Below are 27,941 nucleotides of genomic sequence, written 5' to 3'. Positions count from 1 at the left end.
TTTTTTTTTTTTTTTTTTGGTAGAGACAGGGTCTTGCTATGTTGCCCAGGCTGGTCTCAAACTCTTGGCCTAAAGGGACCCTCCTACCTTGAGCTCCTGAGTGGCTGCGATTACAGACTCCGGACACTGCACCTGGCTCCAGGTGGGTTTTATTACCATCTTCATTTTATAAATGAGGAAATGGGCTCGGAGAAGTTAAGTAACATGCCCAATGTCACACAGCTAATAACTGTGAAGCTGGGATTTGAACCCAGGTTCTTGGATTCGAGAGCCTGATATCCTGAGTTCAGGTAAGTAATACAATGTCAGCTGGCTGTAAGACAGATGATGGTAAATAACAGGGACCACTGGGCCTGGCAAGGTGGCTCACACCTGTAATCCCAGCACTTTGGGAGGCAGAGGTAGGCGGATCACCTGAGGTCAGGAGTTTGAGACTAGCCTGGCCAACATGGTGAAACCCTGTCTGTACTAAAAATACAAAAATTAGCCAGGTGTGGTGGCATGTGCCTGTGGTCCCAGCTACTTGGGAGGCTGAGGTGGGAGAAACCGCTTGAACCCAAGAGGCGGAGGTTGCAGTGAGATCACACCACTGTGCTCTAGCCTGGGTGACAGAGTGAGACTCCATCTTAAGAAAAAAAAAGGCGGGGGGCGGTGGCTCACGCCTGTAATCCCAGCACTTTGGGAGGCCGAGGCGGGCGGATCACGAGGTCAGGAGATTGAGACCATCCTGGCTAACACAGTGAAACCCTGTCTCTACTAAAAATACAAAAAATTAGCCGGGCATGGTGGTGGGCGCCTGCAGTCTCAGCTACTCAGGAGGCCGAGGCAGGAGAATGCCGTGAACCCGGGAGGCGGAGCTTGCAGTGAGCCGAGATCAGGCCACTGCACTCCAGCCTGGGCGACAGAGCTAGACTCCGTCTCAAAAAAAAAAAAAAAAAAAAGCCGGCGCGGTGGCTCATGTCTGTAGTCCCAGCGCTTTGGGAGACCGAGGCAGGTGGATCACCTGAGGTCAGGAGTTCTAGACCAGCCTGGCCAACATGGTGAAACCCCGTCTCTACTAAAAATACAAAAATTAGCTGGGCGTGGTGGCATGCGCCGGTAATCCCAGCTACTCAGGAAGCTGCTTGAACCCAGGAGGTGAAGGTTGCAGTGAGCCGAGATTGCACCACGCACTCCAGCCTGGGCTACAGAGCAAGACTCCGCCTCAAAAGAAAAAATACAAATACAAATAAAATAAAGAGAACAGCCAGTGGGAAGTCCCAGAAATGGGCACACACTGGGTGTGTCTGGGGTGCAGTGAGGGGCCCCTGTGGCTGAGGCGAAAGTCTAGGGATTATTGCACCCACTTTGCACGTGTGACCTTCCACAGTTCTTCACACAGCGACTCCTTCACAACAGTCTCATGACATAGGTTTTTATAATTCTCCTCTCTTGACGGGTGGGGAAACTGAGGCTCGGGGTGGCTAACTGAGCCACAGCCAGAAAGCAATGGCGCTCCAATCTGAATCCAGGCAGCCTGCCCCCACTGCCGAACTCCAAAGGAAACACAGTAGGGAGGCAATGCCAGCAGGCTAGGAGGGCTGCCTGGAGGAGGTGGATGTCACCAGAACCTGTGGGAGGACCCTGAGGAGCAGGGAGGGAGGGAGCTGCCGCTGACCAAGGCACAAAAACATGTTCCTGGGGCAGTTCTTGGAAGGCAGATTTCCAGGCGCCTGCCCCCAGTGTGGCCCTACCTCCGGCTCCCCCAGGCCCCCTCTTCCTAGAGGGAAGGCGGCAAGAGGCGCTTCATTAGCGCCTCTGAGACCCCAGCAGCCCCAGGGGATGAAAAGCGCCTAGGAGGGGAGCCCTCCTAATTTTGGCACACCTGGCAGGGGGCCCAGGACCACTGAAAGGGATTCAGCTGGGGCCAGCTGGGCAGGCCCCGTCATTGTTCTGGCTAGATCCGCGGTCAGGGCTTCAAATGCAAAACCGGGCTGGGGATGGGGTTGGGGCGCCGGTGGCCTCTGCTCTTCCTTTAATAGACCAAAGGACTCTGGCGGCTTAGCTCTTTTTCCTAATTTAAAGATATTTTCAGGCGTTTGGGAGCTCCCCTAGGCGAAGCAGGAAGGCTGGGAAGTGGGGGGCCTTGAAACTCTCTTCGTGGTTGCCCGCGGAGGATGGAAGAAAAGGCGGGGAGGAGGGGGGCTGAGGTTGGTCTGGGGTCACGGGTGGGGCGCTGGGCAGGTAGAGACCCGTGTTGAGTTCTCGGCTGTCCTCTGCCCCAGTTTCCCTCTCTGGAAACTGTCTGGTTTCTGGAACCGTCCCCAGCAGGTAGGACGGATGCAGGTGTGCCCAAACGGCAGTTTCTTCCTAAGGAGCTCTTTCGGGTCAACTCTGGAGGCCTTGACTTGGGAGGCAGATGGAGGAGGCTTGATCCCTCTCAGCATGGCAACCGTGGTGCCAAGGCAGGAAGGAGGGTAGGGAGGCAAGCCAATGGGGTGCAGCGGCCTCCATGCCAGAAAATGGTGGCTCCCTGGATCATCTCGGCGGGAGAGTGCACGGGGACCAAGAGAGAGAACCAAGGGGCCCCGCTGGAGGGGGGCTTGGAGCCTAGGGACAGTTGAGGGGGTACCGTCTTCCCCTCTCTCCTGGTCACGCTGCCCAGTCGGCCTTTTTCTCCCCTTTCCCTCCCCTTTTGCCCCCACCCCCGCCTGCCCCCCTCCAGGCCCCAGCGCCCCCCACTCCCAACCCCCCGGCCTGCTCTCCTGCCTCCCTCGTGCCACCTCCTTGGGCTGCGTTTCTCTTCCCTCCTCCGAGTTCCCAGCCATCCTCTCTCTCCCCCTCCCCAGCCCCTCCCCCTCCCTCCCTGGGGCCGCCGCCATCTTGCAGGATGCTGGGGAGGGAGCCGCGTGCAGGCAATGGGAACAATGCATCTTTTATGAAGCGATCCCCTCTCCTTGCCTGGAAACCTTGCATTAATGCGGCAATGATTTCTCTTGTAATAGAGGGGGCTCTCCCGCGCCCCCAACCCGAGGGGCGCAAGAAGGGAGGGGGCCAGGTTTGGGGACGAGGAGGGAAAAGTGGAGGGTGATGGAGTCATCGCTCCGGGCTCCCAGCTCTGCAGCCGGCGGCCGGGATCCCCGCGCCCAGCCTGGAGACCCCCACCCCACCCCGCAGGTGGAGGTTCCCAGAGTGGGGGAGGGGTTCCGGCGCGAGGCCCTCTAGTAAGTTCTGGGCTGAGACCCAGCCACAGAGTCCCGGCCGATGGGACCCCCACCCCCCTATTCTCAGCCCTGGCATTGGCCAGAAAGGGCGCAGGAGACCCTCGGCTGCCCCTGGGGCCCGCTGTCTGCGGCCACGTCCTCTGGGACACGTGTCCCCCCCTCCCCCCAGAACCCTCAGAGGTTCCCCATCTCCTCCAAGCCCTGTTTCCTTCCCCTCTTCTCTTCCATCTTGCCGCCTCACTCCCATCCTTACAGCTCCTGCCTCCCTCGTCCTCTCCTGGCTCCCCCTTTCCCCTTCCCTGCTGCCTGCCCCCTCCCTCCACACCCCCTTCCCTGTGTGGTAATGGCCCGGTGGCAGGCGGCTCCGTGGCTGTTTCTGGGGGAGGCGGGTTTGCAGCCAGGAGAGATGTTGGAGCGGTTTGGGGAGGGGGAGGAAGAAGAATTATACATACATAAATCTGGGATAATGACGGTGCTGCTAATGGGGCGGGCGGCGGCAGTCCCCCCAACAAACCCACATCCCATCACACACACTCAGGGACCAACCTGGCTTCCTGACGCGTTTGAGGGTCCGTGGGCCCCGATCATCTCCTTGACTGGCCCTGAACCATCCCTGCTGCAGATATGGGGTCCATGTTCATTTGTGACATCAATGAAACATCCCCCTCCAGCCCCCCAATTCAATTTGTGGCTTGCCACTTTGCTTGCCCTGTGGCCTAGGGGTGAGTAGTTACCCCAGCAGGACAGGTGTGTTCACTTGGGTCTTTTACCCCACCACCAGCCTGGACCCCCCACTCTTCTAGGTTTTCTGAGGTCACACCACCCACCACATGACATCTTTTGCATAACTGAAGGAAGGTCAGACGGATTTTCTTACCCTTTCTCCATTTCATAGCTGTGTGACCTTAGGCAAGTTAACCTCTCTGAGATTCAGTTATCTCTACTTGTAATTTGGGAATAATTATGTTCAAAGAACCTGAGGCTGAGGTGGGAGGATCACTTGAGGCAAGGAGTTGGAGACCAGCCTGGGCAACATAGCCAAACCCCTGTCTCAAATTAAAAAAAAAAAAAACTTTTTGAAAAAATAAGTCAAGTTAAGGGCCAGGCACAGTGGCTCACACCTGTAATCCCAGCACTTTGGGAGGCCAAGGCAGGTGGATCACTTGAGGTCAGGAGTTCAAGACCAGCCTGGCCAACATGGTGAAACCCTGTCTCTACTAAAAAAAAAAAAGTACAAAAATTAGCCGGTATCGTGGTGCATGCCTGTCATCCCAGCTGCTTGGGAGGCTGACGCACGAGAATCCCTTGAACTGGGAGGCGGAGGTTGCAGTGAGCGGAGGTTGCAGTGAGCAGAGGTCGCACCACTGCACTCCAGCCTGGGCAACAGAGCAAGACCCTGTCTCTAAAAAAAAAAAAAAAAGAGAGAACATAAATTCACCCACTTCTTTCCACTTTTGTGCTTCCCAACTCCTTCATCACTTGCCTGGATTTACTGAGGTTGCCTTGGCCACAGCCTCCTGGCTTCTGCCCTGGCCTCCATCATCCGTTTGTTTCGGCCTCCCAAAGTGCTGGGATTACAGGTGTGAGCCACCGCACCTGGCCAAAATTTATAAACCTTGACTCTTATTCTCGGTGTGTCCCACAATACCTGGCACCTACTAGATTTTCAAATATGTGTTGAATTAGTGAATTAAATAAATAATGTTGTGACTATGTAAGGATATAACTGATGTAAAGTTCTTGGCAGGTCGCCAGCATTCAATAAACCAAGATGCTGGGCACAGTGGCTCATGTCTGTAACCCCAGCATGTTGGGAGGCCAAGGCAGGAGGATAGTTTGAACCAGGGGTTCAAGAGCAGCCTGGACAACAAAGCGAGACCCTGTCTGTACAAAAATTACAAAAAAATTAGCTGGGTGTGATAGTGTATACCTGTGGTCCCAGCTATTCGGGAGGCTGAGGTGGGAGGATCACTTGAGCCTGGGAGGTTGAGGCTACAGTGAGCCAGGTTCCTGCGATCCAGCCTGAGTTACTGAGTGAGACCCTGTCCACATCCCCACAAGAGGTAAACTTATGTTCATCAAAAGACATGTACAAGGATGTTCATAGCTGCTTTATCTACAATAACCATTCACTGCAAACAACTCAAATATCTATCAGCAGTAAGATAAATACATTGTGATATATCTCCACAATGGAATATTATACAACAAAGAAAAAGAACAGGAAAACAGACATGACAATAGATTCTCACAGATACAATGTTGCGTAAAAGCAAGATGCCAAACCATGTATTTCCACTTACACAAAGTTCAGGGGTGGGCAAAACTAATCTATGATGAAAATGTCAAATTGGAGGATATTGACTAAGAAAGAGCATTTGGGAATTTCCTGGAGGGACAAATATGTTCTTCTGGTCTGCATGGTGGATATACAGGTATACATGTGTAGAAATTCACCACGCTGAAATTTATGATTTGTGCACTTTACCATATTCATTAAAAAAAAAAAAAAGAGGAAGCCAGTCATGATGGCTTGTGCCTGTAATCCAAGCTACTCAGGAGGCTGAGATGGGAGGATCGCTTGAGGCCAGGAGCTCGAGACCAGCCTGGGTAATGTAGTGAGACCTTGTCTTCATTTAAAAAAAAAAAAAAAAAAAAAAGATTAGGCTGGGTGCAGTGGCTCACGCCTGTAATCCCAGCACTTTGGGAGGCCAAGGTGAGCAGATCACTTGAGGTCATGAGTTTGAGACTTGCCTTGCCAACATGGTGAAGCCCCATCTCTACTAAAAATATAAAAATTAGCCAGGTTAGGCCAGGGACGGTGGCTTACGCCTGTAATCCCAGCACTTTGGAGGCCGAGGTGGGCGGATTATAAGGTCAGGAGTTTGAGACCAGCCAATATGGTGAAACCCCGTCTCTACTAAAAATACAAAAATTAGTCAGGTGTGGTGGGCGCCTGCCTGTAGTCCCAGCTACTCAGGAAGCTGAGGCAGAAGAATTGCTTGAACCTAGGAAGCAGAGGTTCCAGTGAGCTGAGATCGCGCCATTGCACTCCAGCCTGGGAGACAGAGGAAGACTCCGTCTCAAAAAGAAAAAAAAATTAGCCAGGCATTGTGGAGGGTACCTGTAATCGCACCTCCTCAGGAGGCTGAGGCAGGAGAATCACTTGAACCTGGGAGGTGGAGGTTGCAGTGAGCCGAGGTCACACCACTCCACTACAGCCTGGGTGACAGAGCGAGACTCCATCTCAAAATAATAATCATAATAATAATGAAAAGAAATGATGCTGGATGCAGTGGCTCATGCCTATAATCCCAACACTTTGGGAGGCCAGAGCAGGAGGATCACTTGAAGCCAGGAGTTTGAGACCAGCCTGGGCAATGTAGCAGGACCCTATCTCTACAAAAACATATATATTTTAAAAATTAGCCAGGTGTGGTGGTGCATGTCTGTAGTCCCAGCTACTCGCATGGCTGAGGCAGGAGGATCACCTCAGTCCAGTAATTTGAGGCTGCAGTAAGGTGTGATCATGCCACTGGACTCCAGCCTGGGCAATAGAGCAAGACCCTATCTCAAAATAAAAGAATAAAATATACAATAAAAATTAAACAGAGCAAAGAGAATGTCACCTAGAGCCATGTGTGATCCATACGCTTTGTGAATCGTGACACCTCCTCTCCTTCGAGGTTGTACAACTGTCTTCCAAAGTTGGAAAAAAAATGTTTAAAGCTGCCCAGATTCAGGAGGGAGGTCCCAGGGGTACCGGTGCCCTCCCCCATTTCCCAAGGACGACAAGGGTTTCCAGCCTCACTTGGCCTTGGGGTGTGCGCAGCTCGGTGTGAGGGCCAGTGATTGATCTTGAAGTTTCTTTCCTACTCACTCATCCGTTTCCTGCCCAAGCTGTGGTTCCAGCTGACTCCCCTATCAGAGGCTGCGAGTGAGTTCGGTTGTTATGGCAACGGGGCTGCGGAGATCCCCGGGAACCTGCTGCTCCGCCTCATTGCCTCACCGTATGGGGAGCTGCTTTTCCCCTTAAAAATGAAACGGGAGTGGGATGGGGGAGGAACCCCCTTCTGCTCTGGAATGAAATGCCTCCCTCACCTGCTTTGTCGCAAACCCCCGGTTTGGAGAGGAGGGTCTGGATGGGACCCAGACTGTGGATAAGGATGGAGGGAGGAGAACTCTGCTCCCTGGGTTTTAGCAGCCTTCCCAGGTCTCACAGAACACGAGGAACACGGTCTTTCTCCAGCTCCAACTTTTCTCATCTGTTCATTCATTTTTTCCACAGGAGGCATGAGGAGGTGAGAGATGGAAAGAATGCTGTCTGTCATTTGGAGTCAGAAGGAAAAGAAGGTTGAGGGTCTGCCAGCTCTGCTCTAGTGGTTTTTTCCTGTTTCACCTTTTACAAAATCGAGATAATCGTTTCTACTTGGTAGCGATATTGTGAGGTGTAAAATGGATTAATACATGGAAAATGCTTAAAGCAACTTCTGGCATACGGTGATCGCTCAACCAATCCATTGTTATTTTATTATTATTATTTTTGTAAGACAGAGTTTTGCTTTTGTTACCCAGGCTGGAGTGCAATGGTGTGATCTCGGCTCACTGCAACCTCTGTTTCCCGGATTCAAGCGATTTTCCTCCTCCTGAGTAGCTGAGATTACAGGTGCCCACCACCACACCCAGCTAATTTTTTGTTTTGTTTTGTTTTTTGTTTTTTTTGAGACAGAGTCTCGCTCTGTTGCCCAGGCTGGAGTGCAGTGGCACGATCTCGGCACACTGCAAGCTCTGCCTCCCGGGTTCACACCATTCTCCTGCCTCAGCCTCCCCAGTAGCTGGGACTACAGGCGCCCGCCACCACGCCTGGCTAATTTTTTGTATTTTTAGTAGAGATGGGGTTTCACCGTGTTAGCCAGGATGGTCTCCATCTCCTGACCTCGTGATCCACCCACCTTGGCCTCCCAAAGTGCTGGGATTACAGGCGTGAGCCACCGCGCCTGGCCAATTTTTTGTATTTTTAGTAGAGATGGGGTTTCACCATGTCAGCCAGGCTGGTCTCAAACTCCTGACCTCAGGTGATCCACCCACCTCAGCCTCCCAAAGTGCTGGAATTACAGGTGTGAACCACCGTGCCCAGCAGGGAGACCCTGTTTCTACAAGAAAAAATGTACTGTGATCCCAGCACATTGGAAGGCCAAGGTGGGAGGATCACTTGATCCTAGGAGTTCAAATCCAGCCTGGGCAACATACACAGGGAGAACCCATCTCTTAAAAAAAGAAAAAAAGGAGAAATAATTACATGTAACCCTACCAGCAGTTTTGTGGGATTGCTGTGACCATACCCATTTCACAGATTAGGTAACTGAGGTTTTAGTGCCCTGGAGATGAAGGCATTCTCTAGTCTCCCAGAAGCCCTGAACTCTTGAACAACCCCAAATGCTAAACTCAGCAGTAAAATGGCTGGTGGCTCCTACCTGAGGGTTCACAGAGGGGCTGCCTGTGCTTGCCTCCCAGCCCTTTCTTCCTGCATCCCAGCCCTTTCTTCCTGTGTATTAAGAGGGTTGCAGCTACTTCAGGGCCAGTGTCTCCACGAGTCATCATGACGGCTTCCTGATCATGGCTCTCTCTCTCTCTCTTTTGTTTTTAAGACGAAGTCTCGCTCTGTCGCCCAGGCTGGAGTGCAGTGGCACGATCTCGGCTCACTGCAAGCTCCGCCTCCTGGGTTCACGCCATTCTCCTGCCTCAGCCTCCCTAGTAGCTGGGACTAGAGGCATGCACCACCACGCTCGGCTAATTTTTTTGTATTTTTAGTATAGATGGGGTTTTACTATGTTAGCCAGGATGGTCTGGATCTCCTGATCTCGTGATCAGCCCGCCTCAGCCTCCCAAAATGCTGGGATTACAGACGTGAGCCACCGCACCCGGCCGCCTCTCTCTTTTACTAACCACAGGGATTCAGAAAATTCTTCCTCCCTCGGGGCAAAAAAAAAAAAAAAAAAAAATCATATATTATAGATGAACTGATGCAGTTTGGATCTGTTTCCCTGCCAAATCTCATGTTGAACTGTAATTCCCAATATTGGAGGTGGGGCTTGGTGGGAGGGGATTGGATCATGGGGGCGGATCCCTCATGAATGGCTTAGCGCCATCTCTTTGGTGCTGTCCACACAATTGTGAGTGAGTTCTTTGGAGAATTAGTTGTTTTGTTTGTTTTTTGAGATGGATTCTCACTCTGTCACCCAGGCTGGAGTGCAGTGGTGCAATCTCAGCTCACTGCAACCTCCACCTCCTGGATTCAAGCGATTCTCCTGCCTCAGCCGCCTGAGTAGCCAGGATTATAGGCCTGCGCCACTGCGGCCAGCTAATTTTTTTGTATTTTTAGTAAAGATGGGGTTTCACTGTGTTGGTCAGGGTGGTCTCGAACTCCTGACCTCAAATGATCCACCTGCCTTGGCCTCCCAAAGTGTTGGGATTACAGGCGTGAGCCACTGCGCCTGGCCTGGAGATCTGGTTGTTTAAGTGTGTGGCACCTCCCCTCCACCCCACTCTCTCTCCTGCTCCTGCTTTTGCCATGTGAAGTTCCTGCTTCACCTTCTGCCATGAGTTAAAGCTCCCTGAGATCTTTCCAGAAGCCAAGCAGATGCCAGCACTGTGCTTGTACAGCCCGCAGAACTGTGAGTAAATTAAGCCTCTTTTCTTTATAAATTACCCATTCTAGCCAGGTGTGATGGCTCACATCTGTAATCCCAGCACTTTGGGAGGCTGAGGCAGGCGGATCACTTGAGGTTAGGAGTTTGAGACCAGCCTGGCCAACATGGTGAAACCCCATCTTTACTAAAAATACAAAAATTAGCCTGGTGTGGTGGCACACACTTGTAATCACAGCTACTTGGGAGGCTGAGGCAGGAGAATCGCTTGAACCCGGGAGGAGGAGGTTGCAGTGAGCCAAGATCGTGTCACTGCACTCTAGCCTAGGTAACAGAGTGAGACTCCATCTCAAATAAAATAAAATAAAGTGAAATAAAGTAAAATAAATAAAATAAAATGTACCCATTCTTTGATATTTCTTTACAGCAAATTTACCCATATAGGCAACGGCCTAATACATGAACCCTCTCAACCCCCATCCCAGTTCCCTCCTTACAGAAGCTACTGCTGTCTGTTTGGAGTGTATCCTTACAGACCTTTTTCTAAACGTTTACATACACCTATACCAGCTATATAAACACACTATTGATTTTGTGAGATATCTTAGTTTGGGTCCTCCCAAAGGCAGAGACCCTGAGACAAAGATTTGCAGGGGTAAGTTGTTGACCTGGGAGCAGATCCCAGGAAATAGCAACAGGGAAGCTGGGAAGTGAGAAAGGAATGACAGGTTGTGATTTGCAAAGATTGTCAGCCCTGGTTTTGATCATATTGCATAGGCTCTTCTTACAAAGTGCTGGTGCTCCTCTCGTGAGAGGCAGGGTGTATTAGTTCCTTATCACACTGTTATGAAGAAATGCCTGAAACTGGGTAATTTATAAAGAAAAGAGGCTTAATTGGCTCATGGTTCTGTGGGCTGTATAGGAAACATAGCTGGGGAAGCCTCAGAAAACTTACAATCATGGTGGAAGGCCAAGGGGAAACATGGCTGGAGAAGGAGCAAGAGAAAGAGGAGGGAAGTACTATACACTTTTAAACAACCAGATCTTGTGAGAACTCACTCACTCACTATCACAAGAGCAGCAAGGGAGGACTCTGACCCCATGATCCAATCACCTCCCACCTGGTCCTTCCTCCAACACCAGGGATTACAATTCAACATAAGATTTGGGTGGGGGGGGGATACAAATGCAAACCATATCACAGGACCTGTGTTCCCACCTCCTAAACCTGGGTGGGACTTGTGACTGCCTGGCAAATTCTAAAGTTTTTTGTAGAGGTGGGGTCTTGCTGTGTCGTCCAGGCTGGTCTCCTTGGCCTCCTAAAGTGCTGGGATTGCAGGTGTGAGCCAACATGCCTGGTCCAATTTAGATTTTTTTTTTTAAGATGGAGTCTTGCTGTGTTGCCCAGGCTGGAATATAGTGGCACCATCTCGTCTCACTGCAAGCTCTACCTCCTGGGTTCAAGCAATTATCCCTGCCTCAGCCTCTCAAGTAGCTGGGATTACAGGTGCCTGCCACCATGCCCAGCTAATTTTTGTATTTTTAGTAGAGATGGAGTTTTGCCACATTGGCCAGGCTGGTCTCGAACTCCTGATCTCAGGTGATCCACCCACCTCCGTCTCTTAAAGTGCTGGGATTACAGGCGCGAGCCACTGCACCCGGCCCTAATTCAGATTTTAAAGAAATTACTAAGGCTGCTAAACCTTATGTTGCTCTCAGCCCCAAGGGCGCTGAGAGTTGGGTTTTCCCAATCCCGGGCTTCCTGGGTATAGCTCAGACCACCCTTAAGTTTTCCACCCATGCTCCCTCATCCATTCTTTCTTCCCTTCTACAAATTTTCCCCTTCTCTGTTGGCCAGGAACATTTATGCAATAATGTCACACCAGTGACTACCAGAGCTGAATGCCGATAGAGTAACAGAATGCTAAGATGGACATTTCAACCAGGCAGACACAATGACTAGCAACGGAAGCCAGACCACAGTGAAGATCTTTTCTTTTCTCTTTTCTTTCCTTTTCTTTTTTTTCTTTATTTCTTTTCTTTCTTTCTCTTTCTCTCTCTCTCTCCCTCCCTCCCTCTCTTTTTCTCTCTCTCTTTCTTTCCTTTCTTTCTTTTTTTTTTTTTTTGAGACGGAATCTCGCTCTGTTGCCCAGGCTGGAGTGCAGTGGTGCAATCTCGGCTCACTGCAAGCTTGGCTCACTGCAACCTCCGCCTCCCAGGTTCACTCCATTCTCCTGCCTCAGCCTCCCGAGTAGCTGGCACTACAGGCGCCTGCCACCGCGCCCGGCTAACTTTTTGCATTTTTAGTAGAGATGGGGTTTCACCGTGTTAGCCAGGATGGTCTCAATCTCCTGACCTCATGATCTGCTCGCCTCGGCCTCCCAAAGTGCTGGGATTACAGGCGTGAGCCAGTGCGCCCAGCCCTTCCTTCCTTCCTTCCTTCCTCTTTCTTTCTCCTTCCCTCCCTCCCTCTCTCCTTCCTTCCTTCCTTTTCTCTCTCTTTTTTTTTTTTTTGAGACAGTCTTGCTCTGTCACTAGGTAATCTTGGCTCACTGCAACCTCTGCCTCCCAGGTTCACGCCATTCTCCTGCCTCAGCCTCCTGAGTAGCTGGGACTACAGGTGCGCACCACCACACCTGGCTAATTTTTGTGTTGTTAGTAGAGATGAGGTGTCACCATGTTGGCCAGGCTGGTCTCAAACTCCTGACCTTGTGATCTGCCCACCTTGGCCTCCCAAAATGCTGGGATTACAGGTGTGAGCCACCGTGCCCAGCCTCTTTCTTTTTTTTTGACAGAGTCTTGCTCTGTTGCCCAGGCTGGAGTGCAATGGCACAATCTTGGCTCACTGCAACTTCCCCCTCCTGGATTCAAGCGATTCTCCTGCTTCAGGCCCTCAAGTAGCTGGGATTACAGGTGCGTGCCACCACGCCCAGCTAATTTCATAATTTTAGTAGAGTTGGGATTTCACCATGTTAGTCAGGCTGGTCACAAACTCCTGACCTCAAGTGATCCACCCGCCTTGGCCTCCCAATGTGCTGGAATTACAGGTATGAGCTACCACATCTGATCCCTAATTTTTATTTTTAATTGACAAGTAATTGCATATGTTTATGGACTATGATATGATGTTTCAATACTGTATATATTATAAAGCAGGTCACGCTAATGAACATATCCATCACCTCACATACTTATTTCTTTGTAGCAAGAACAGTTTGTTTTTTTAGAGACAGGTTCTGTAAAATATTGCCCAGGCTGGTTTTGAACACCTGGGCTGAAGTGATCCTCCCATCTCAGCCTCCCACAGTGCTGGGATTACACATGTGAGCTACCGCACCAGACCCTATAGGGAGACCATTTAAAATCCACTCATTTCACAAGTTTGAAAATACATTATGGGGCGGGGCGCAGTCACTCACGCCTGTAATCCCAGCACTTTGGGAGGCCGAGGCAGGTGGATCATGAGGTCACGAGTCCAAGACCAACCTGGCCAAGATGGTGAAACCCTGTCTCTACTAAAAATATAAAAATTAGCCAGGCGTGGTGGCAGGCGCCTGTAGTCCCAGCTCCTCAGGAGGCTGAGGCAGAGAATTGCTTGAACCTGGGAGGTGGAGGTTGCCTTGAGCTGAGATTGTGCCACTGCACTCCAGCCTGGGCAACAGAAAGAGACTCTGTCTCAAAAAAAAAAGAAAAGAAAAAGAAAAAATATACATTATGATTAGCTATAGCCACCTTGCTGTGCAACAGATCACCAGCACTTACTCTTCCTAATGGAAACTTTGTATCCTTTGGGCCACATGTTTTCTGCGACCCCAGACTCTAGTAAGCACTGTTCTACTCTCTACTTCTGTGAATGTGACTTTTTTTTTTTTTTAGATTCTGCATGCAAGTGAGATCATGAACTATTTGTCTTTCTGCACCAGACTTAGTTCACTTCGCATAATGTCCTCCAGATTCATGCACATTGTTGCAAATGACAAGATTTCCTTCTTTTATCAGGCTGAACAGTACTCCATTGTGTATATGCACCTCATTTTCTTTATCCATTCATTCATTGATGGACACTTAGGTTGCTTCCATATCTTGTTATTGTGAATAGTGCTGCAAAGAACTTGGGAGTGCAGATAGCTCTTCCGAATACTGATTTCCTTTGCACATTACTCGGAAGATAAATTTTTTTGAGATGGAGTCTCACTCTGTCACCCAGGCTGGAGTGCAATGGCGTGAGCTCGGCTCACTGCAAGCTCTGTCTCCCGGGTTCACGCCATTCTCCTGCCTCAGCCTCTGGAGTAGCTGGGACTACAGGCGCTCACCACCATGCCCGGCAAATTTTTTTTTTTTTGTATTTTTAGTAGAGACGGGGTTTTACCATGTTAGCCAGGATGGTCTCAATCTCCTGACCTCGTGATCCACCTGCCTTGGCCTCCCAAAGTGCTGGGATTACAAGTGAGAGCCACCGCACCCAGCCTAATTTTTGTATTTTTAGTAGAGACGGGGTTTCACTATGTTGGTCAGGCTGGTCTTGAACTCCTGACCTCGTGATCCACCCACCTTGGCCTCCCAAAGTGCTGGGATTACAGGCATGAGCCACTGCACCCAGCCTTTTTTTTTTTTTTTTTTTTTTAGACAGGGTCTCACTCTGTTGCCCAGGCTGGAATGCAGTGGCACAATCTCAGCTCACTGCAACCTCTACATCCTGGGTTCAAGTGATTCTCCCACCTCAGCCTCCGAGTAGCTGGGACTACAGGTGGACACCACCACGCCCGGCTAATTTTTTTTTTTTTTTTTTTTTTTTTTTAGTAGAGACGAGGTTTCACTGGTGAGGCTGGTCTTGAACTCCTGACCTCAAGTGATCCACCTGACTTGGCCTGAGACAGGAGAATCGCTGGAACTTGGGAGGCAGAAGTTGCAGTGAGCCGAGATTGCCCCACTACATCATTCCAGCCTGGGTGACAGAGTGAGACCCTGTCTCAAAAAAAAAAAAAAAAGAAAGAAAGTGAAAGATTTCATTCTGAACACCACTAGGCCCTGAGAGGCAAGGTTGGCTGACAGCAGACCCAGTGTAATGAGAACCATCTGACCCCCGGATTTGTTTCCTTCCTGTGGCCACTATAACAGTACCACAAACTGAGTCACTTAAAACAACAGAAACCTATTTTCTCACAGTTCTACAGGCCAGAAGTCTGAAATCAAAGCATCTGCAGGGCCACGCTCCCCACAGAGGATCTAGGGAAGAATCCCTCCTGGCCCCTTCCAGCTTGTGAGGGCTCCAGGCGTTCCTCGGTGGCAACCACAGCCTTCCAACCTCTGCTTCCGTCTTCACGGGTCCTTCTCTACTGTGTCTCCTCTATGTGTCTCTCCTAAGGAGAGTCGTCTGTGGATTTAGGACTACCATGTTTTCCAGGATGATCTCATCTTGAGAATTCTAATATCTGCAATGACCCTTTCAAAATCCCTCCTACAGAATTGACAAGGATTGCATGCTAGATTCCAGACAGAAATACAGTTACAATGAACCATGAATCAGGCTGCACTAGGGTCCCCTTCCTTGCTGCTAAAAGTCAGGTAGCACTTTTACACCCCATTGTTTCACTGGGCGCAGTGGCTCACGCCTGTAATCCCAGCACTTTGGGAGGCCAAGGCGGGTGGATCACCTGAGGTTGGGAGTTCGAGACCAGCCTGACCAACATGGAGAAACCCCATCTCTACCAAAGATACAAAAATTAGCCAGGCATGGTGGTGCATGCCTGTAAGCCCAGCTACTGGGGAGGCTGAGGCAGGAGAATCGCTTGATCCCAGGAGGCAGAGGTTGCAGTGAGCCGAGATCGCGCCATTGCACTCCAGCCTGGGCATCAAGAGCGAAACTCTGTCTCAAAACAAAACAAAACACAAATACATCCCATTGTTTCTACAGACAGGATCTCTGACATTAGGAGCATATGCCTTTTTTTTTTTGAGATGGAGTCTTGCTCTGTCACCCAGGCTGGAGTGCATTGATGTGATCTCAGCTCACTGTAACCGCTGCCTCCCGGGTTCCAGCGATTCTCCTGCCTCAGCCTCCAGAGTAGCCGGGATTACAGGCGTGCACCACCACGCCTGGCTAATTTTTGCATTTTTAGTAAAGAAGGGGTTTTACCATGTTGGCCAGGCTGATCTTGAACTCCTGACCTCAAGTGATCCACCCGCCTCGGCCTCCAAGTGCTGGTATTACAGGCGTGAGCCACTGCGCCCAGTCAGGATCATATGGCTTTTGCTTAAGGATCACTTCAGATGTTTTTGCAGATCTTGAATTCCAGCAACCAGTCTGAAGAAGACCCCCCATATAGGAATGGGATCAGCATGAGAATACAGCTTCTTCACCCACCCCTTGTCCCTCAACTCCCGCCCAATCCTCTGTCCCAAGACTTCACCTTGCACTCTGACCAATCAAAGGATCTCCACACTTGGGCCCACTCCATACCCCTTAAAAACCCCAGCCCCAAATTCCTCGGGGAGATGAATTTTTTAATTTTATTTCATTTTTATTAATTAATTAATTTTTGTTTGTTTGTTTTCTGAGAGAGTCTCACTCTGTCACCCAGGCTGGAGTGCAGAGGTGCGATCTTGGCTCACTACCACCTTCATCTCCCAGGTTCAACTGATTCTCCCACCTCAGCCTCCCAAGTAGCTGGGACTACAGGCATGCACCACCACGCCCGGCTAATTTTTGTATTTTTAGTAGAGACAGGGTTTTGCCATGTTGGCCAGGCTGGTCTCAAACTCCTGGCCTCAAGTGATCTGCCCACCTCAGCCTCCTAAAGTGCTGGGATTACAGGTGTGAGCCACCACACCCACCCAGGAGATGGATTTTATATTTGCTCCCATCTCCTCGATCTGTGGCCCTATGATTAAACCTCCTTCTCTGCTGCAAACTGGTATCTCAGCATGTTGACTTGCCCAGTGCCTCAAACAATGGGCCTATGACAGTTACAGTTTATCCACCTAAGATCACATTCAGGCCAGGTGCAGTGGCTCACGCCTGTAATCCCAGCACTTTGGGAGTCCGAGGTGGGAGGCTCTCTCGAGGCCAGGACTTTGAGACCAGCCCGGGAAACGTAGCAAGAATCTCTGCAAAAAATACAAAAATTAGCCAGGCATGGTGGTGCATGCCTGTGGTCCCAGCTACTTGGAAGGCTGAGGTGGGAAGATCACTTGAGCCTGGGAGGTCGAGGCTGCAGTGAGCCGAAATCATGCCATTGCTCTCTAGCCACCCTGAGTGACAGAGCAAGACCATGTCTTTAAAAAAAAAAATAAGTTGGCCAGGCGTGGTGGCTCATGCCTGTAATCCCAGCACTTTGGGAGGCCAAGGCAGGCGTATCATCTGAGATCAGGAGTTTGAGACCAGCCTGGCCAACATGGGGAAAGCCCGTCTCTCCTAAAAACACAAAAATTAGGTGGACGTGGTGGCAGGCGCCTGTAATCCCAGCTACTCAGGAGGCTGAGGCAGGAGAATCACTTGAACCTGGGAGGCGGAGGTTGCAGCGAGCCTTGATTGCACCATTGCACTCCAGTTGGGAGACAAGAGCAAGACTTCATCTCAAAAAAAAAAAAAAAAAAAAAGTTAATATAATAACATCACGTTCACAGGTTGCAGGGGCCAGAATGTGGACACATCCTTTTGGGGGGCCACCATTTGACACACTATATTCCCTCCTGGAGCTGCAGCCCTGGCCGTGAAAGGAAAGGAGAGGAAAGCAAGAAGGAAGGGGCCCCTGCACTACCCAGACCCCCAGAACATGATGCTGGTTCGGATGGAGGAGAGGCAGAAGGAAATAGGATTGAAGTCTAAATCAAGGCCCCAGCTTGGGTCTGGACATTCCTTGTTTTGAATTGAAGCCAAGCTGCCCTGTGACTAAGGCAACTCCAGGAACATCTGTTATCTGAGATGAACAGAGAACAAAGTCATAAAGCTAAGATTTTATCAAGGGGATTGTGGGGCAGGGGGGACACGTTTCCCTGTGAAAAGTACGTTATAGAGATCATGAGAGATCAGCCCTTGACTGAATTCACACAATGCTGGTTCATTTCATCACAGGGACCACCTGACCCCCAGGATTGTTCTAGAAGGTCTTTTTCTCTACCATCTCCACACCAATCCCTCTCCACCTGCCGCTCCCACCTTCCACTGGGTCCCCATCCTCCTCTGGGCTGGGGCCCTGTCTGCCTGCCATCCATTCACTCAACAAACACTTATTATTATTTTTTGAAACACAGTCTCGCTCTGATGCCCATGCTGGAGTGCAGTGGCGTGATCACTGCTCACTGCAGCCTCTGCCTCCCAGGTTTAAGCAATTCTCATTTCTCAGCCTCTCGAGTAGTTGGGATTACAGGCATGCATCACCACACCTGGATAATTTTTGTATTTTTAGTAAAGACGGGGTTTTGCCATGTTGGCCAGGCTGGTCTTGAACTCCTGGGCTCAAATCTGTCCGCTCGGCCTCTCAAAGTGCTGGTAGTTACAGGCGTGAGCCACTGCGCCCAGCCCTAACACTTATGGAGCACCTGCTGTATGCCAAGGGCCAGGGAAGGGGGCGGCATACAGAGCCAGGAGGGAACAGTGTGGAGGAACTTCCCTCTTGGAGCTGACTTTCCAGTGGGAGACCTGGGCGATGACAAGATGAACAAGGAGTGAATATTCTGTGGTGTAGCCAAAAGTAGCCAGTGCAATGGAGAAAATACAGCAGCCTCAGGCCTGTAATCCCAGCACTTTGGTAGGCCGAGGCGGGCGGATCACTTGAGGCTAGGAGTTCAAAACCAGCCTGGTCAGCATGGCAAAACCCCGTCTCTACTAAAAACACAAAAATTAGCCAGGTGTCATGGAGCATGCCTGTAATCCCAGCTACTGAGTAGACTGAGGCAGGAGAATCACTTGAACTCTGAGGTGGAGGTTGCAGTGAGCTGACAGCACACCACTGCACTCCAGCCTGAGCAACACAGCAAGACCCTGTCTCAAAAAAAAAAAGGCAGCAATAAGAGTCTGTGGATGTTGTAAATTGGGTGTGTGTGCATCAGAGAAGTCTCCCCTGGGGAGGGGCACAAGTGAAGGGAGACCTGGAGGAGGTGAGGGAGGAGCCATGTGGATATCTGGGGGAGGATGACTCAGGCAGAGGGAACAGCCTGTGCAAAGGCCCTGAGGCAGGATGTCTTTGGTGAGTTTGGAGAACAGTAAGGAGGCCCATCTGCTTGGAGAAAGCTGGGTTTTCTGGCCTCCGTGAGGACTGGAGTTTTGCTCTGAGTGAGGCAGTTGGTAAGGAGAATAATGCCCTCCTTCCCAAGATGTCTACTTCCTCATCCTAAACTTTCAAGATCTCGTGGCCTGGGGAGGATAGGAGAAAGGGGCTGGTAACTGCTCCAGTGGGTTGATAAACATAGGTACTTCAGGGAGGCTTCCTGGAGGAGTGTCAAGCATATGACTGGCTTGAATTGCGGGAGAGGCAGGCTGAGCAGGGAGCAGGTGCCCAGGGAGAGGCAGAGGACAGGTGAGACACTTAAAAGTGTCTAAAGGAGAAAGAGTCCTTTGGACACAGCCAGGCCCTGAGAAGCAAGATTAGTGAATTGCTACCTCATGCAACAAAAGGGACTTTGCTGATTAGGTAATTAAGGACCTTCAGACAGGGAAATGACCTTGGATCATCTAATCACACAAGTCCTTAAAGTGCAAGGCGGCGGCAGAGGGGAGTTGAAGGCTGTCATATGAGGAGGACTTGACTCGTCATTGCTGGCTTTGAAAATGGAGGGAGGGCCCACGAGCCAAGGAATGCAGGCAACTTCTAGAAACGGGGAACAGACAACCAGCAAGAAAACAGGGGCCTCAGTTCTACAATCCCGAGGAACTGAATCTTGCACCCCTAAATGAGCAAGAAATAGATCGTCCCCTAAAACCTCCAAGAAAGGACTGCAGCCTGCTGACCTCTTGGTCTTAGGCAGGTGAGACCCGAACCACATCTCTGACCTCTAGAGCTGTAGGATAATTTGCGTCGTTAAAAAAACGCTAGCTTGTGACGGCAACCATGGGAAATTAACACAAGTTGGGAGCCTTCCGGGTTCTGAGCGGGAGGAGGGGGCGTGGCCTGATCAGGTGTTCGCTCGCGCCCTCTGGAGGCTGCGGAGGGAACAGGCTTCAGGGCCAGGCTGGAGACCTGAGCAAGGGTAGAAGGAACTGCACAGTCCAGGTGAGGGATGCTGGGCTGGACCAGGTGAGGGATGCTGGGCTGGACCAGGTGAGGGCCGGGGAGGTGGGGAAGAAATGAAGTCCGAGGTTTGAACGTGGATGGAAAGAGAAAAAAAGAGAGGACTCCAGCGGGGCGCGGTGGCTCACGCCTGTAATCCCAGCGCTTTGGGAGGCCAAGGTGGGAGAAACACTTGAGGTCAGGAGTTCGAGACCAGCCTGGCCAACACAGTGAAACCCCGTCTGTACTAAAAATACAAAAAATAGCCAGGCGTGGTGCTGCACGCCTGTAGTCCCAGCTACTCGGGAGGCTGAGACTGCAGACTTGCTCGAACCCGGGAGGCGGAGGTTGCAGTGAGCCAAGACTATGCCATTGCACTCTAGCCTGGGCGACAGAGTAAGACTCCATCTAAAAAAAAAAAAAAAAGAGAGAGGACTCCAGTCAAGGATGACCAGAAGCCTCTGAGCTGGGAACTTGGAGTCTCCCGTTCCCTCCACCCCAACTCCACTAGTCCCTACCTCCCCTTGGCCTCACCTGCCAGCAGTTGTCCCAGGCGGAGGCCACATGCTTCCCTCTCCTCTGAGGCCTTGCCCCTGCCTGTGACCTCTCACTTGTCACATCTGCTGTCTCTGTTCTCAAGACAGGAAGTCAGATGGGAGTTAAAGACGGCTGGGACCTATGAGTCCCCAGGCCCCCAGAGGGATTCCGGATTTGAGAGTCGGCCTCCTCCCTCCCATCCAAGCCCAGCCCAGCCAAATCAGCTCCCAGCGCACTCCCTGGTCTGCACCTCTTTCTCTGTCTCTTTCTCTCTCTGGAATTTTCATTCTCTTTTTGGTAACCGAATTATCCCATCTCCGCCTCTCACTGGGGGCCACCCACAGAGGCGTGGGAGAGGAGGGGCCCAGGTCGCAGCGCGAGATATTAAACCGTCAATCACCCGCCAACGCCGACTCCCCCGCACCAGGACCCTCCGTTGGCTCCACCTGGAAGCAGACCAGCTCCAGTGCAGGCCTGGAGGCCTGGGGACCCCATCAAAATGGGAGGCCTTGGAAGAATCTCACAGGCCCTGCATCCACCTGGGCAGGTGCCTGGGTGCAGATCGGCCTGGCTCAATGCACAGAAAGGTGTCCTGGGTTCAAATCTACAAGCTACTTCTTATCCACACATGGGAGCCACTGCATTGTTCTGTGTCTTGGTTTCTCCACCTGTAAAATGGTGATAACAGCCGGGCACGGTGGCTCACGCCTGTAATCCCAGCACTTTGGGAGGCTGAGGCGGGCAGATCACCTGAGGTCAGGACTTCGAGACCAGCCTGGCCAACATGGCAAAACCCCATCTCTACTAAAAATATAAAAATTAGCCAGGTGTGGTGGCGTGCCCCTGTAATGCCAGCTACTTGGAAGGCTGAAGCAGGAGAATCACTTGAACCCAGGAGTCAGAGGTTGCAGTGAACCGAGATTGTACTACCGCACTCCAGCCTGGGGGACAGAGCGAGACTCTGTATTAAAAAAAAAAATGGTGGTAACATTTTCTACATAATTGGGGTTCACTGTCAGGATTAAACCAGTTAAGGCAGATGGCAATATCTGGCTGATAGTAACTCCTGCCTAGGATTTGCTGCTAGAATGATTTTCCTTCAAGATTGGGGGGGTCATTCACTTGTGAAGGAAATCCAAGATTCTTGGCTTTTGGGGGGACTTAATGGGGTTCATACTTGTGTCACCTCACAGCTGCTGCCTTGTATAGGTTGGAATTGGATTTTTTTTTTTTTTTTTTTTTTTTTTTTGAGATGGAGTCTCGCTCTGTCGCCCAGGCTAGAGTGCAGTGCACGATCTCGGCTCACTGCAACCTCCGCCTCCCAGGTTCAAGGAATTCTCCTGCCTCAGCCTCCTGAGTAGCTGGGACTACAGGCACATGCCACCAGCTAATTTTTTTTTATTTTTAGTAGAGACGGGGTTTCACCATCTTGACCAGGCTGGTCTCGAACTCCTGACCTTGTGATCCAGCTGCCTCGGCCTCCCAAAGTGCTAGGATTACAGGCATGAGCCACCGCACCTGGCCGGAATTGGATTTTTTTGTTTTTTGTTTTTGAGACAAAGTCTTGCTCTGTCACCCAGGCTGAAGTGCCGTGTGGTATGATCATGGCTCACTGCAGCCTCAACCTTCTGGACTTAAGTGATCCTCCCACCTCAGCCTCTTGAGTAGTTAGGATTACAGGCATGAGCCGCCACACCCAGGTCTAGGGGAAAAAAAATTAAAGGCTCTTTCAGAACCTTAACTAGGGCCAAGCAACCCATATTTCAAGGTGCTCAATTCACAAAACAAGGTCTCAGTGCTTTGCACAGGCTGTTCCCCCTGCCTAAAATGCTGTTCCCTCAGCCAGCCACATGACTCCTCCTTGCCTGCTTCTGGGTTTGCTGCAATGTCACCTCCTCAGTGAGGTCACTTTGTAAAAATTGCACCCAGGGCCCCTGCCCGCCCCCACCCTTCCCAGCTGTATTTCCCTCCATAGCATGCACCCCATTTTGCATACCGTATGCAGTGCTTGTGGGGTTTGTTTGTTCATCCCACTGGAGTGTTAACCCCAGGGCAAGGTTCATTCATTCACTGCCCAGCACGGCACCTGGCATGAAATAAACACCCAGTAAATACTTGTTGAGTGAAAGCATGAACAAATTCCATTCAGCTGCTCCCAGAGGACCCCACAGGTTGCAGCCAGCTCAAAGCTGCTCTAGCTGGGCCTGTCAGCAATCTTGGGTTTCCTGGAGGGGGGTGGAGGGGGTATCACTGGATGTGTTCAGAGATGCAGCTGGTTCACTATCAACTATGTGTGGACTTTTCTCTTTTTTTTTGAGGCTGGATCTCACTCTGTCACACAGGCTGGTGTGCAGTGGCGTGATCACAGCTCACTGCAGCCTCCACTCCAGCGATCCTCCCACCTCAGCCCCCTGAGTAGCTGGGACCACAGTTGTGCGCCACCATGCCTGGGTAATTTTTGTATTTTTCATAGAGACAGGGATTCACCATGTTGCCCAAGCTGGTCTTGAACTCCTGAGCTCAAGCAATCTGCCTGCCTAGGCCGCTCAAAGCAGTGGGATTACAGGCGTGAGCCACAACGCCCGGCCAGGATGTTTATTTTCTCATTATTTATTTATTGTAGAGATGGTGGTCTCCCTATGCTGCTTAGGCTGGTCTTCAGGTCCTGGGCGATCCTTCCGTCTTGGCCTCCCAAAGTGCTGGGATTACAGGCATGAGTCATGGCGCCCGGCCTTGTGTACATCTTTAAAAGGTACCCCTTCCTTGCTGGGTGCCGTGGCTCATGCCTGTAATCCCAACACTTTGGGAGGCTGAGGTGGGCAGCTCACCTGAGGTCAGGAGTTCGAGACCAGCCTGGCCAACATGGTGAAACCTCGTCTCTATTAAAAATACAAAAATTAGCTGGGCGTGGTGGCGGGCGCCTGTAATCTCAGCTACTCGGGAGGCTGAGGCAGGAGAATTGCTGGAACCTGGGAGGTAGAGGTTTCAGTGAGCTGAGATCGTGCCATTGCACTCCAGCCCAGGCAATAACAGTGAGACTCCATCTCAAAAAATAAAATAAATAAAATAAAATAAAATAAAATAAATAAAAGGTACCTCTTCCTCTGGGCAGATGCAATGTGTGGTGAGGGGAACAGATGATGTTAGCTTCTGCTCTAGCCTCTGTCTGGTATGCTTGTGCAGTGTGCAACTTGCACAACTGTTCTTGGCAGTACTGCTACTGTCTCCCATCTCTTGAGTAGCTCAGAAGGTGGGGGGCGCTGTGAAGACCAAGTAACCAGAGGCTGGACCTCTACACCCAGGTGTTCAGAGGGCCAAACCCCAACCTCTGTGCCCAGCTCACTGCTGGTGAAAAATCTGCCAAGGAACTGGACTGTTCTAGTGACACCCCAAAGACTCCCCTCCTGGTATCCCCAGCAGTGTCTCCCTTGCTCCTCCGGACTAGTGGTGCCCTCGCCTTCCCCAGCCCCCTCTGCACGTTTCCACCCAGCCAGGAGTCCCACACTTGCCTGCTTCTCCCAACCTTCTCTCTCTCTCTCTTTCCAGCACAGTGGCTATTTTTATTTTTCCTTCTTATTAAATTTCCAACTTCTGCAAACACCATGGCCTCTGCCTCGCCGCACCCCCCCCCCTTCCCTTAGGGCGGATTTGATTCACTTGCGTTTTATTAACAGATTTTTAAAAAAAAACCCGCTGCTGCCACCACAATGTGACTTTCTCCGCTTTCCTGGAGGTTTAGGGAACCGAGGAGAACTGGGCTACAGGATCCCCTCCGGGTTTAAATTTGCCCTCCTCCCCACTCCCAGGGACCTTCCCATCACAGCCTGAGCGGCGAGGTCGGGAAGGGGCTGGGGAGTGAGGTTGGATCTCGTTCTGGGTTTAGGGGGGAATGGGATGGGTGTCAGGCCTGATGCGGTTCCCCCAGCCAGGGACTCGTCCCAAGGCGGAACTGGAAATTAAGAAAAAAAAAAAAAAAAAAAAAAAAAAAAAGCAATCCGTTGGGAAGCCCCGCCCCCGCCTCGCCCCCCCCGCCCCCCCCCCGCAGACCCTGGGTGCTAAACGCTTCGGGTGGGAGGGGCAGCCTCGGGGGTGGGGACTTAGAGTTGGCGCCTCCCACAAGAGCTGGGGTCGCCCCTACCCTCTCTCTCTTAGGATGGCTGGCAGGGGACCTCGGGAAGGTTTGCCACCTACCCAAGCCCGGCTCGCTCAGTTTTCTTTCCTCCTTAGGACATTCTGATTCCGGTGCTGACTCCCAGACCTGAGAGCAAATTGCTTCTTCATGCCCCGGGGTGTTTTCCTCCCCTCAAGTCTTTTTTTTGTCAGTCGCCATGGCAACCAAGAACCCAGCTGCACTATACTTCCCTGGGATACAGGATGGGGGTAGGGGGTGATGGGGAAACTAACTGGGTCGTTTAGGCCAGGACCTTCCTACCCTCCTCTTTGCCCCCTCTCTTAGTCCTCCACCCCTTCCCCACACCACGTGGTCCAGCCTTGATTGACAAGAGGGCAGGTTGCGCCTGACGGGGTTACCCATCTTGGTGGTTGGGCCACAGCTTCCTTCTGGGTCACTCTGTTCTGGGAAGGTCCTTCATTTGGCCCGAGGACTAAGGCTCCAGCTGTCAGTGAAATCCCTTTCCCCTTCCTTTCCTCCACTCTTTAGTCCCTCAATAAGGGTGGGCTGGTACGGTTGGGCAGGTTGGACACTGCACAAGGGGACACTGAGTGTGTTCAAACTAAGCTCCCGATTTCCATTGCTCCCTTACTCCATAGCACACTACAGACTAACCTCTCCTCTGCCTTACTGACACCAACTCTCTGTTTGCTATCAGGAGAGCCAATGATTTCAATAAAATACTTCAGTCCTGGTCACACCCCAATGCAGAGCTGAAGAAAGGAAGTCCAGTCGGGAATTTGGGGTCTTGAACAACCCAAGCCACAGCTCCTGTGGGAGCTTAGAGAGGGAGCAAACCTGGGCAGAAAGAACTTCTACAGAGGGCCGGGCGCGGTGGCTCATGCCTGTAATCCAGCACTTTGGGAGGCCGAGACGGGCGGATCACGAGGACAGGAGATCGAGACCATCCTGGCTAACGCAGTGAAACCCCGTCTCTACTAAAAATACAAAAAATTAGCCGGGCGTGGTGGTGGGCGCCTGTAGTCCCAGGTGTTCGGGAGACTGAGGCAGGAGAATGGAGTGAACCCGGGAGGAGGAGCTTGCAGTGAGCCGAGGTCGCGCCACTGCACTCCAGCCTGGGTGACAAAGCGAGACTCCGTCTCAAAAAAAAAAAGAACTTCTACAGGGGCCAAAGCTAGAGTCGAGGACCATAGAATGCCTTGGGGTACCCAGGGAGGGGCAGGGAATGATTATCAAAAGCCCCAAAGGAATCATGGGACTGGTCAAGTTGGCTTCACGGATCCAATTCTACCGCCCACCATCTATGCTCTTTGCCTAGGTAGCTCCTCCCACTGGGAGGTGGAGCCTATTTCCACACCCCTTGAATCTGAGTTGGTCTCGTGATCTCCTTTGGTCAATCAATGGATTGCAGCAGAAGTGAAGTCACTTCCTAATCTAGGCCTGAAGAGGTGGTGCATCTTTCTGGTCGATGTCTGGAAACCCTGCCCCTGTCAGGTGACCAAGCCCGAGCTAGCCTGCTGGAGGATGAGGGAAGAATCCTGTTGTCCTAGACCAGCCTATAGCCAGCCGGGCCCCAAATATACGAAAAGACCCAGCCTGAATAAATACAGTGTGACTCTTGGACCCATAGACGCTGGTGGGTGAGCAGAAAAACTGCCCTGTAGCCTGCGAAGCCAAAATTAATGCTGATTGTCCTAAGCTGCTGGATTTGGGCGTTGTTAGGCAGCTTTTTTTTTTTTTTTTTTTTTTTTTGGCTCAGTCTCACTTTGTGGCCCAGGCTGGAATGTAGTGGTGCGATCTTGGCTCACTGCAGCCTCTGCCTCCCTCCCGGGTTCAAGCGATTCTCCTGCCTCGGCCTCCCGAGTAGGTGGGATTACGGACACCCGCCACCACGACTGACTAATTTTTGTATTTTTAGTAGAGACGAGGTTTTGCCATGTTGGCCAGGTTGGTCTCAAACTTGTGGCCTCAAGTGATCCACCTGCCTGGCCTCTCAAAGTGCTGGGATTACAGGCATGAGCCACTGTGCCTGGCCTTTGTTAGACAGCTTAATTGGCAACAGGTAACTGACAAGGAGCCTGGCAGGCACAGGTGTGCATTGGTCAGCACGTCCCCTTGCCCACGAAGGAGCTAGACTCAAATCCCGGGGTCCCTGAAATTGATTGTCAACTCTTTAACTTCCTGAGGAATCCTTCCCCATTTTTCCTTTATTTGTTTCTTTTTTGTTTGTGTTTTGGCATGCCTTCCAATGAAATTCCCCATTTTTCCTTTTTCTTTCTTTCTTTCTTTCTTTTTTTTTTTTTTTGAGACGGAGTCTCGCTTTGTTGCCCAGGCTGGATTGCAGTGGCGCGATCTCGGCTCACTGCAGCCTCTGCCTCCCAGGCTCAACCGTTTCTCCTGCCTCAGCCTCCCGAGTAGCTGGGATTACATGTACCACCATGCCCCACTAATTTTTGTATTTTTAATAGAGACGGTGTTCCACCGTGTTGGCCGGGCTGGTCTCTAACTCCTGACCTCGGGTGATCCGCCCGCCTTGGCCTCCCAAAGTGCTGGGATTAAAAGCGTGAGCCACCGTGCCCAGCCCCCCATGTTTTCTTTCCTTGGTATATCTCTGATTGCACCTCCTCTCCTCTCTCTCTCACTTCCGTCCAGCCACATCAGCCTCCTAGCTGATCTCTACTTCTCCATGCTAGTTCCCACCCCAGAGTCTTGGCACCCGCTGTTCCTCCTGTCTGGAACCTTCTTCCCCCAGATCTCTATGTGTATCCTCCGCTTTTTCTCCTTCAGGTCTCTGTTCATGTGCCTGATCCTCTGAGGTGCCCTCCTTAACTCAGAGAGATACGTCTCCTTCCAGGCCCTCACGAACCTACTACTGCTCCCAATGGGAGCCACATCATGTCCAGCCTAGGACGCTAAAGTTGACCCAGGGCTCAGATGGGAGCAGAACAGGCCTCCCCTAAAACATTCCTTTTTTTTTCTTTTGTTTTCTTTCTTTTTTTTTTTTTTTTTGAGACAGAGTCTTGTTCTGTCACCCAGGCTGGAGTGCAGTGGCGCGATCTTGACTCGCTGCAACCCCTGCCTCCCAGGTTCCAGCAATTCTCCTGCCTCAGCCTCTCGAGTAGTTGGAATTACAGGCACCTGCCACCACAGTGGGCTAATTTTTGTATTTTTAGTAGAGATGGGGTTTCACCATGTTGGCCAGGCTAGTCTCGAA

At 51.2% G+C, this 27,941-nt stretch overlaps 1 protein-coding gene and 1 long non-coding RNA gene across 7 annotated transcripts in view; one reads left to right on the top strand and one right to left on the bottom strand.

Annotated features, from left to right (window-relative positions):
- Positions 1–24,195, top strand: part of LOC103785028 (polycomb protein SUZ12) — a 115,981-nt gene extending 91,786 nt beyond the window's left edge. For 3 of the 5 annotated variants that reach the window (XM_063599130.1, XM_034943240.3, XM_063599127.1), the window contains one exon: positions 24–24,195. The gene's annotated coding sequence lies outside the window, so the exon portion shown is untranslated. The remainder of the gene's footprint in view (positions 1–23) is intronic. The other 2 variants (XM_063599129.1, XM_063599128.1) reach the window with 2 other exon arrangements.
- On the bottom strand, positions 16,032–25,137 carry LOC134729506 (uncharacterized). 2 transcript variants are annotated; one of them, XR_010110654.1, is made up of 3 exons: positions 24,787–25,137; positions 22,592–22,681; positions 16,032–16,154 (listed from the first exon to the last, which is right to left on the bottom strand). It is a non-coding gene; the product is annotated as an uncharacterized LOC134729506 (long non-coding RNA). The 2 variants fall into 2 exon arrangements; XR_010110653.1 differs by lacking the exon at positions 16,032–16,154 and adding an exon at positions 22,172–22,297.
- Between the last annotated feature and the right edge of the window lie 2,804 nt (positions 25,138–27,941).

Source organism: Pan paniscus, chromosome 19, assembly GCF_029289425.2.
Source record: "Pan paniscus chromosome 19, NHGRI_mPanPan1-v2.0_pri, whole genome shotgun sequence".
Lineage (NCBI taxonomy): Eukaryota > Metazoa > Chordata > Mammalia > Primates > Hominidae > Pan > Pan paniscus.
The sequence above is the reverse complement of the archived record's forward strand: the minus strand, read 5'-3'. Positions and strand labels throughout refer to the sequence as shown.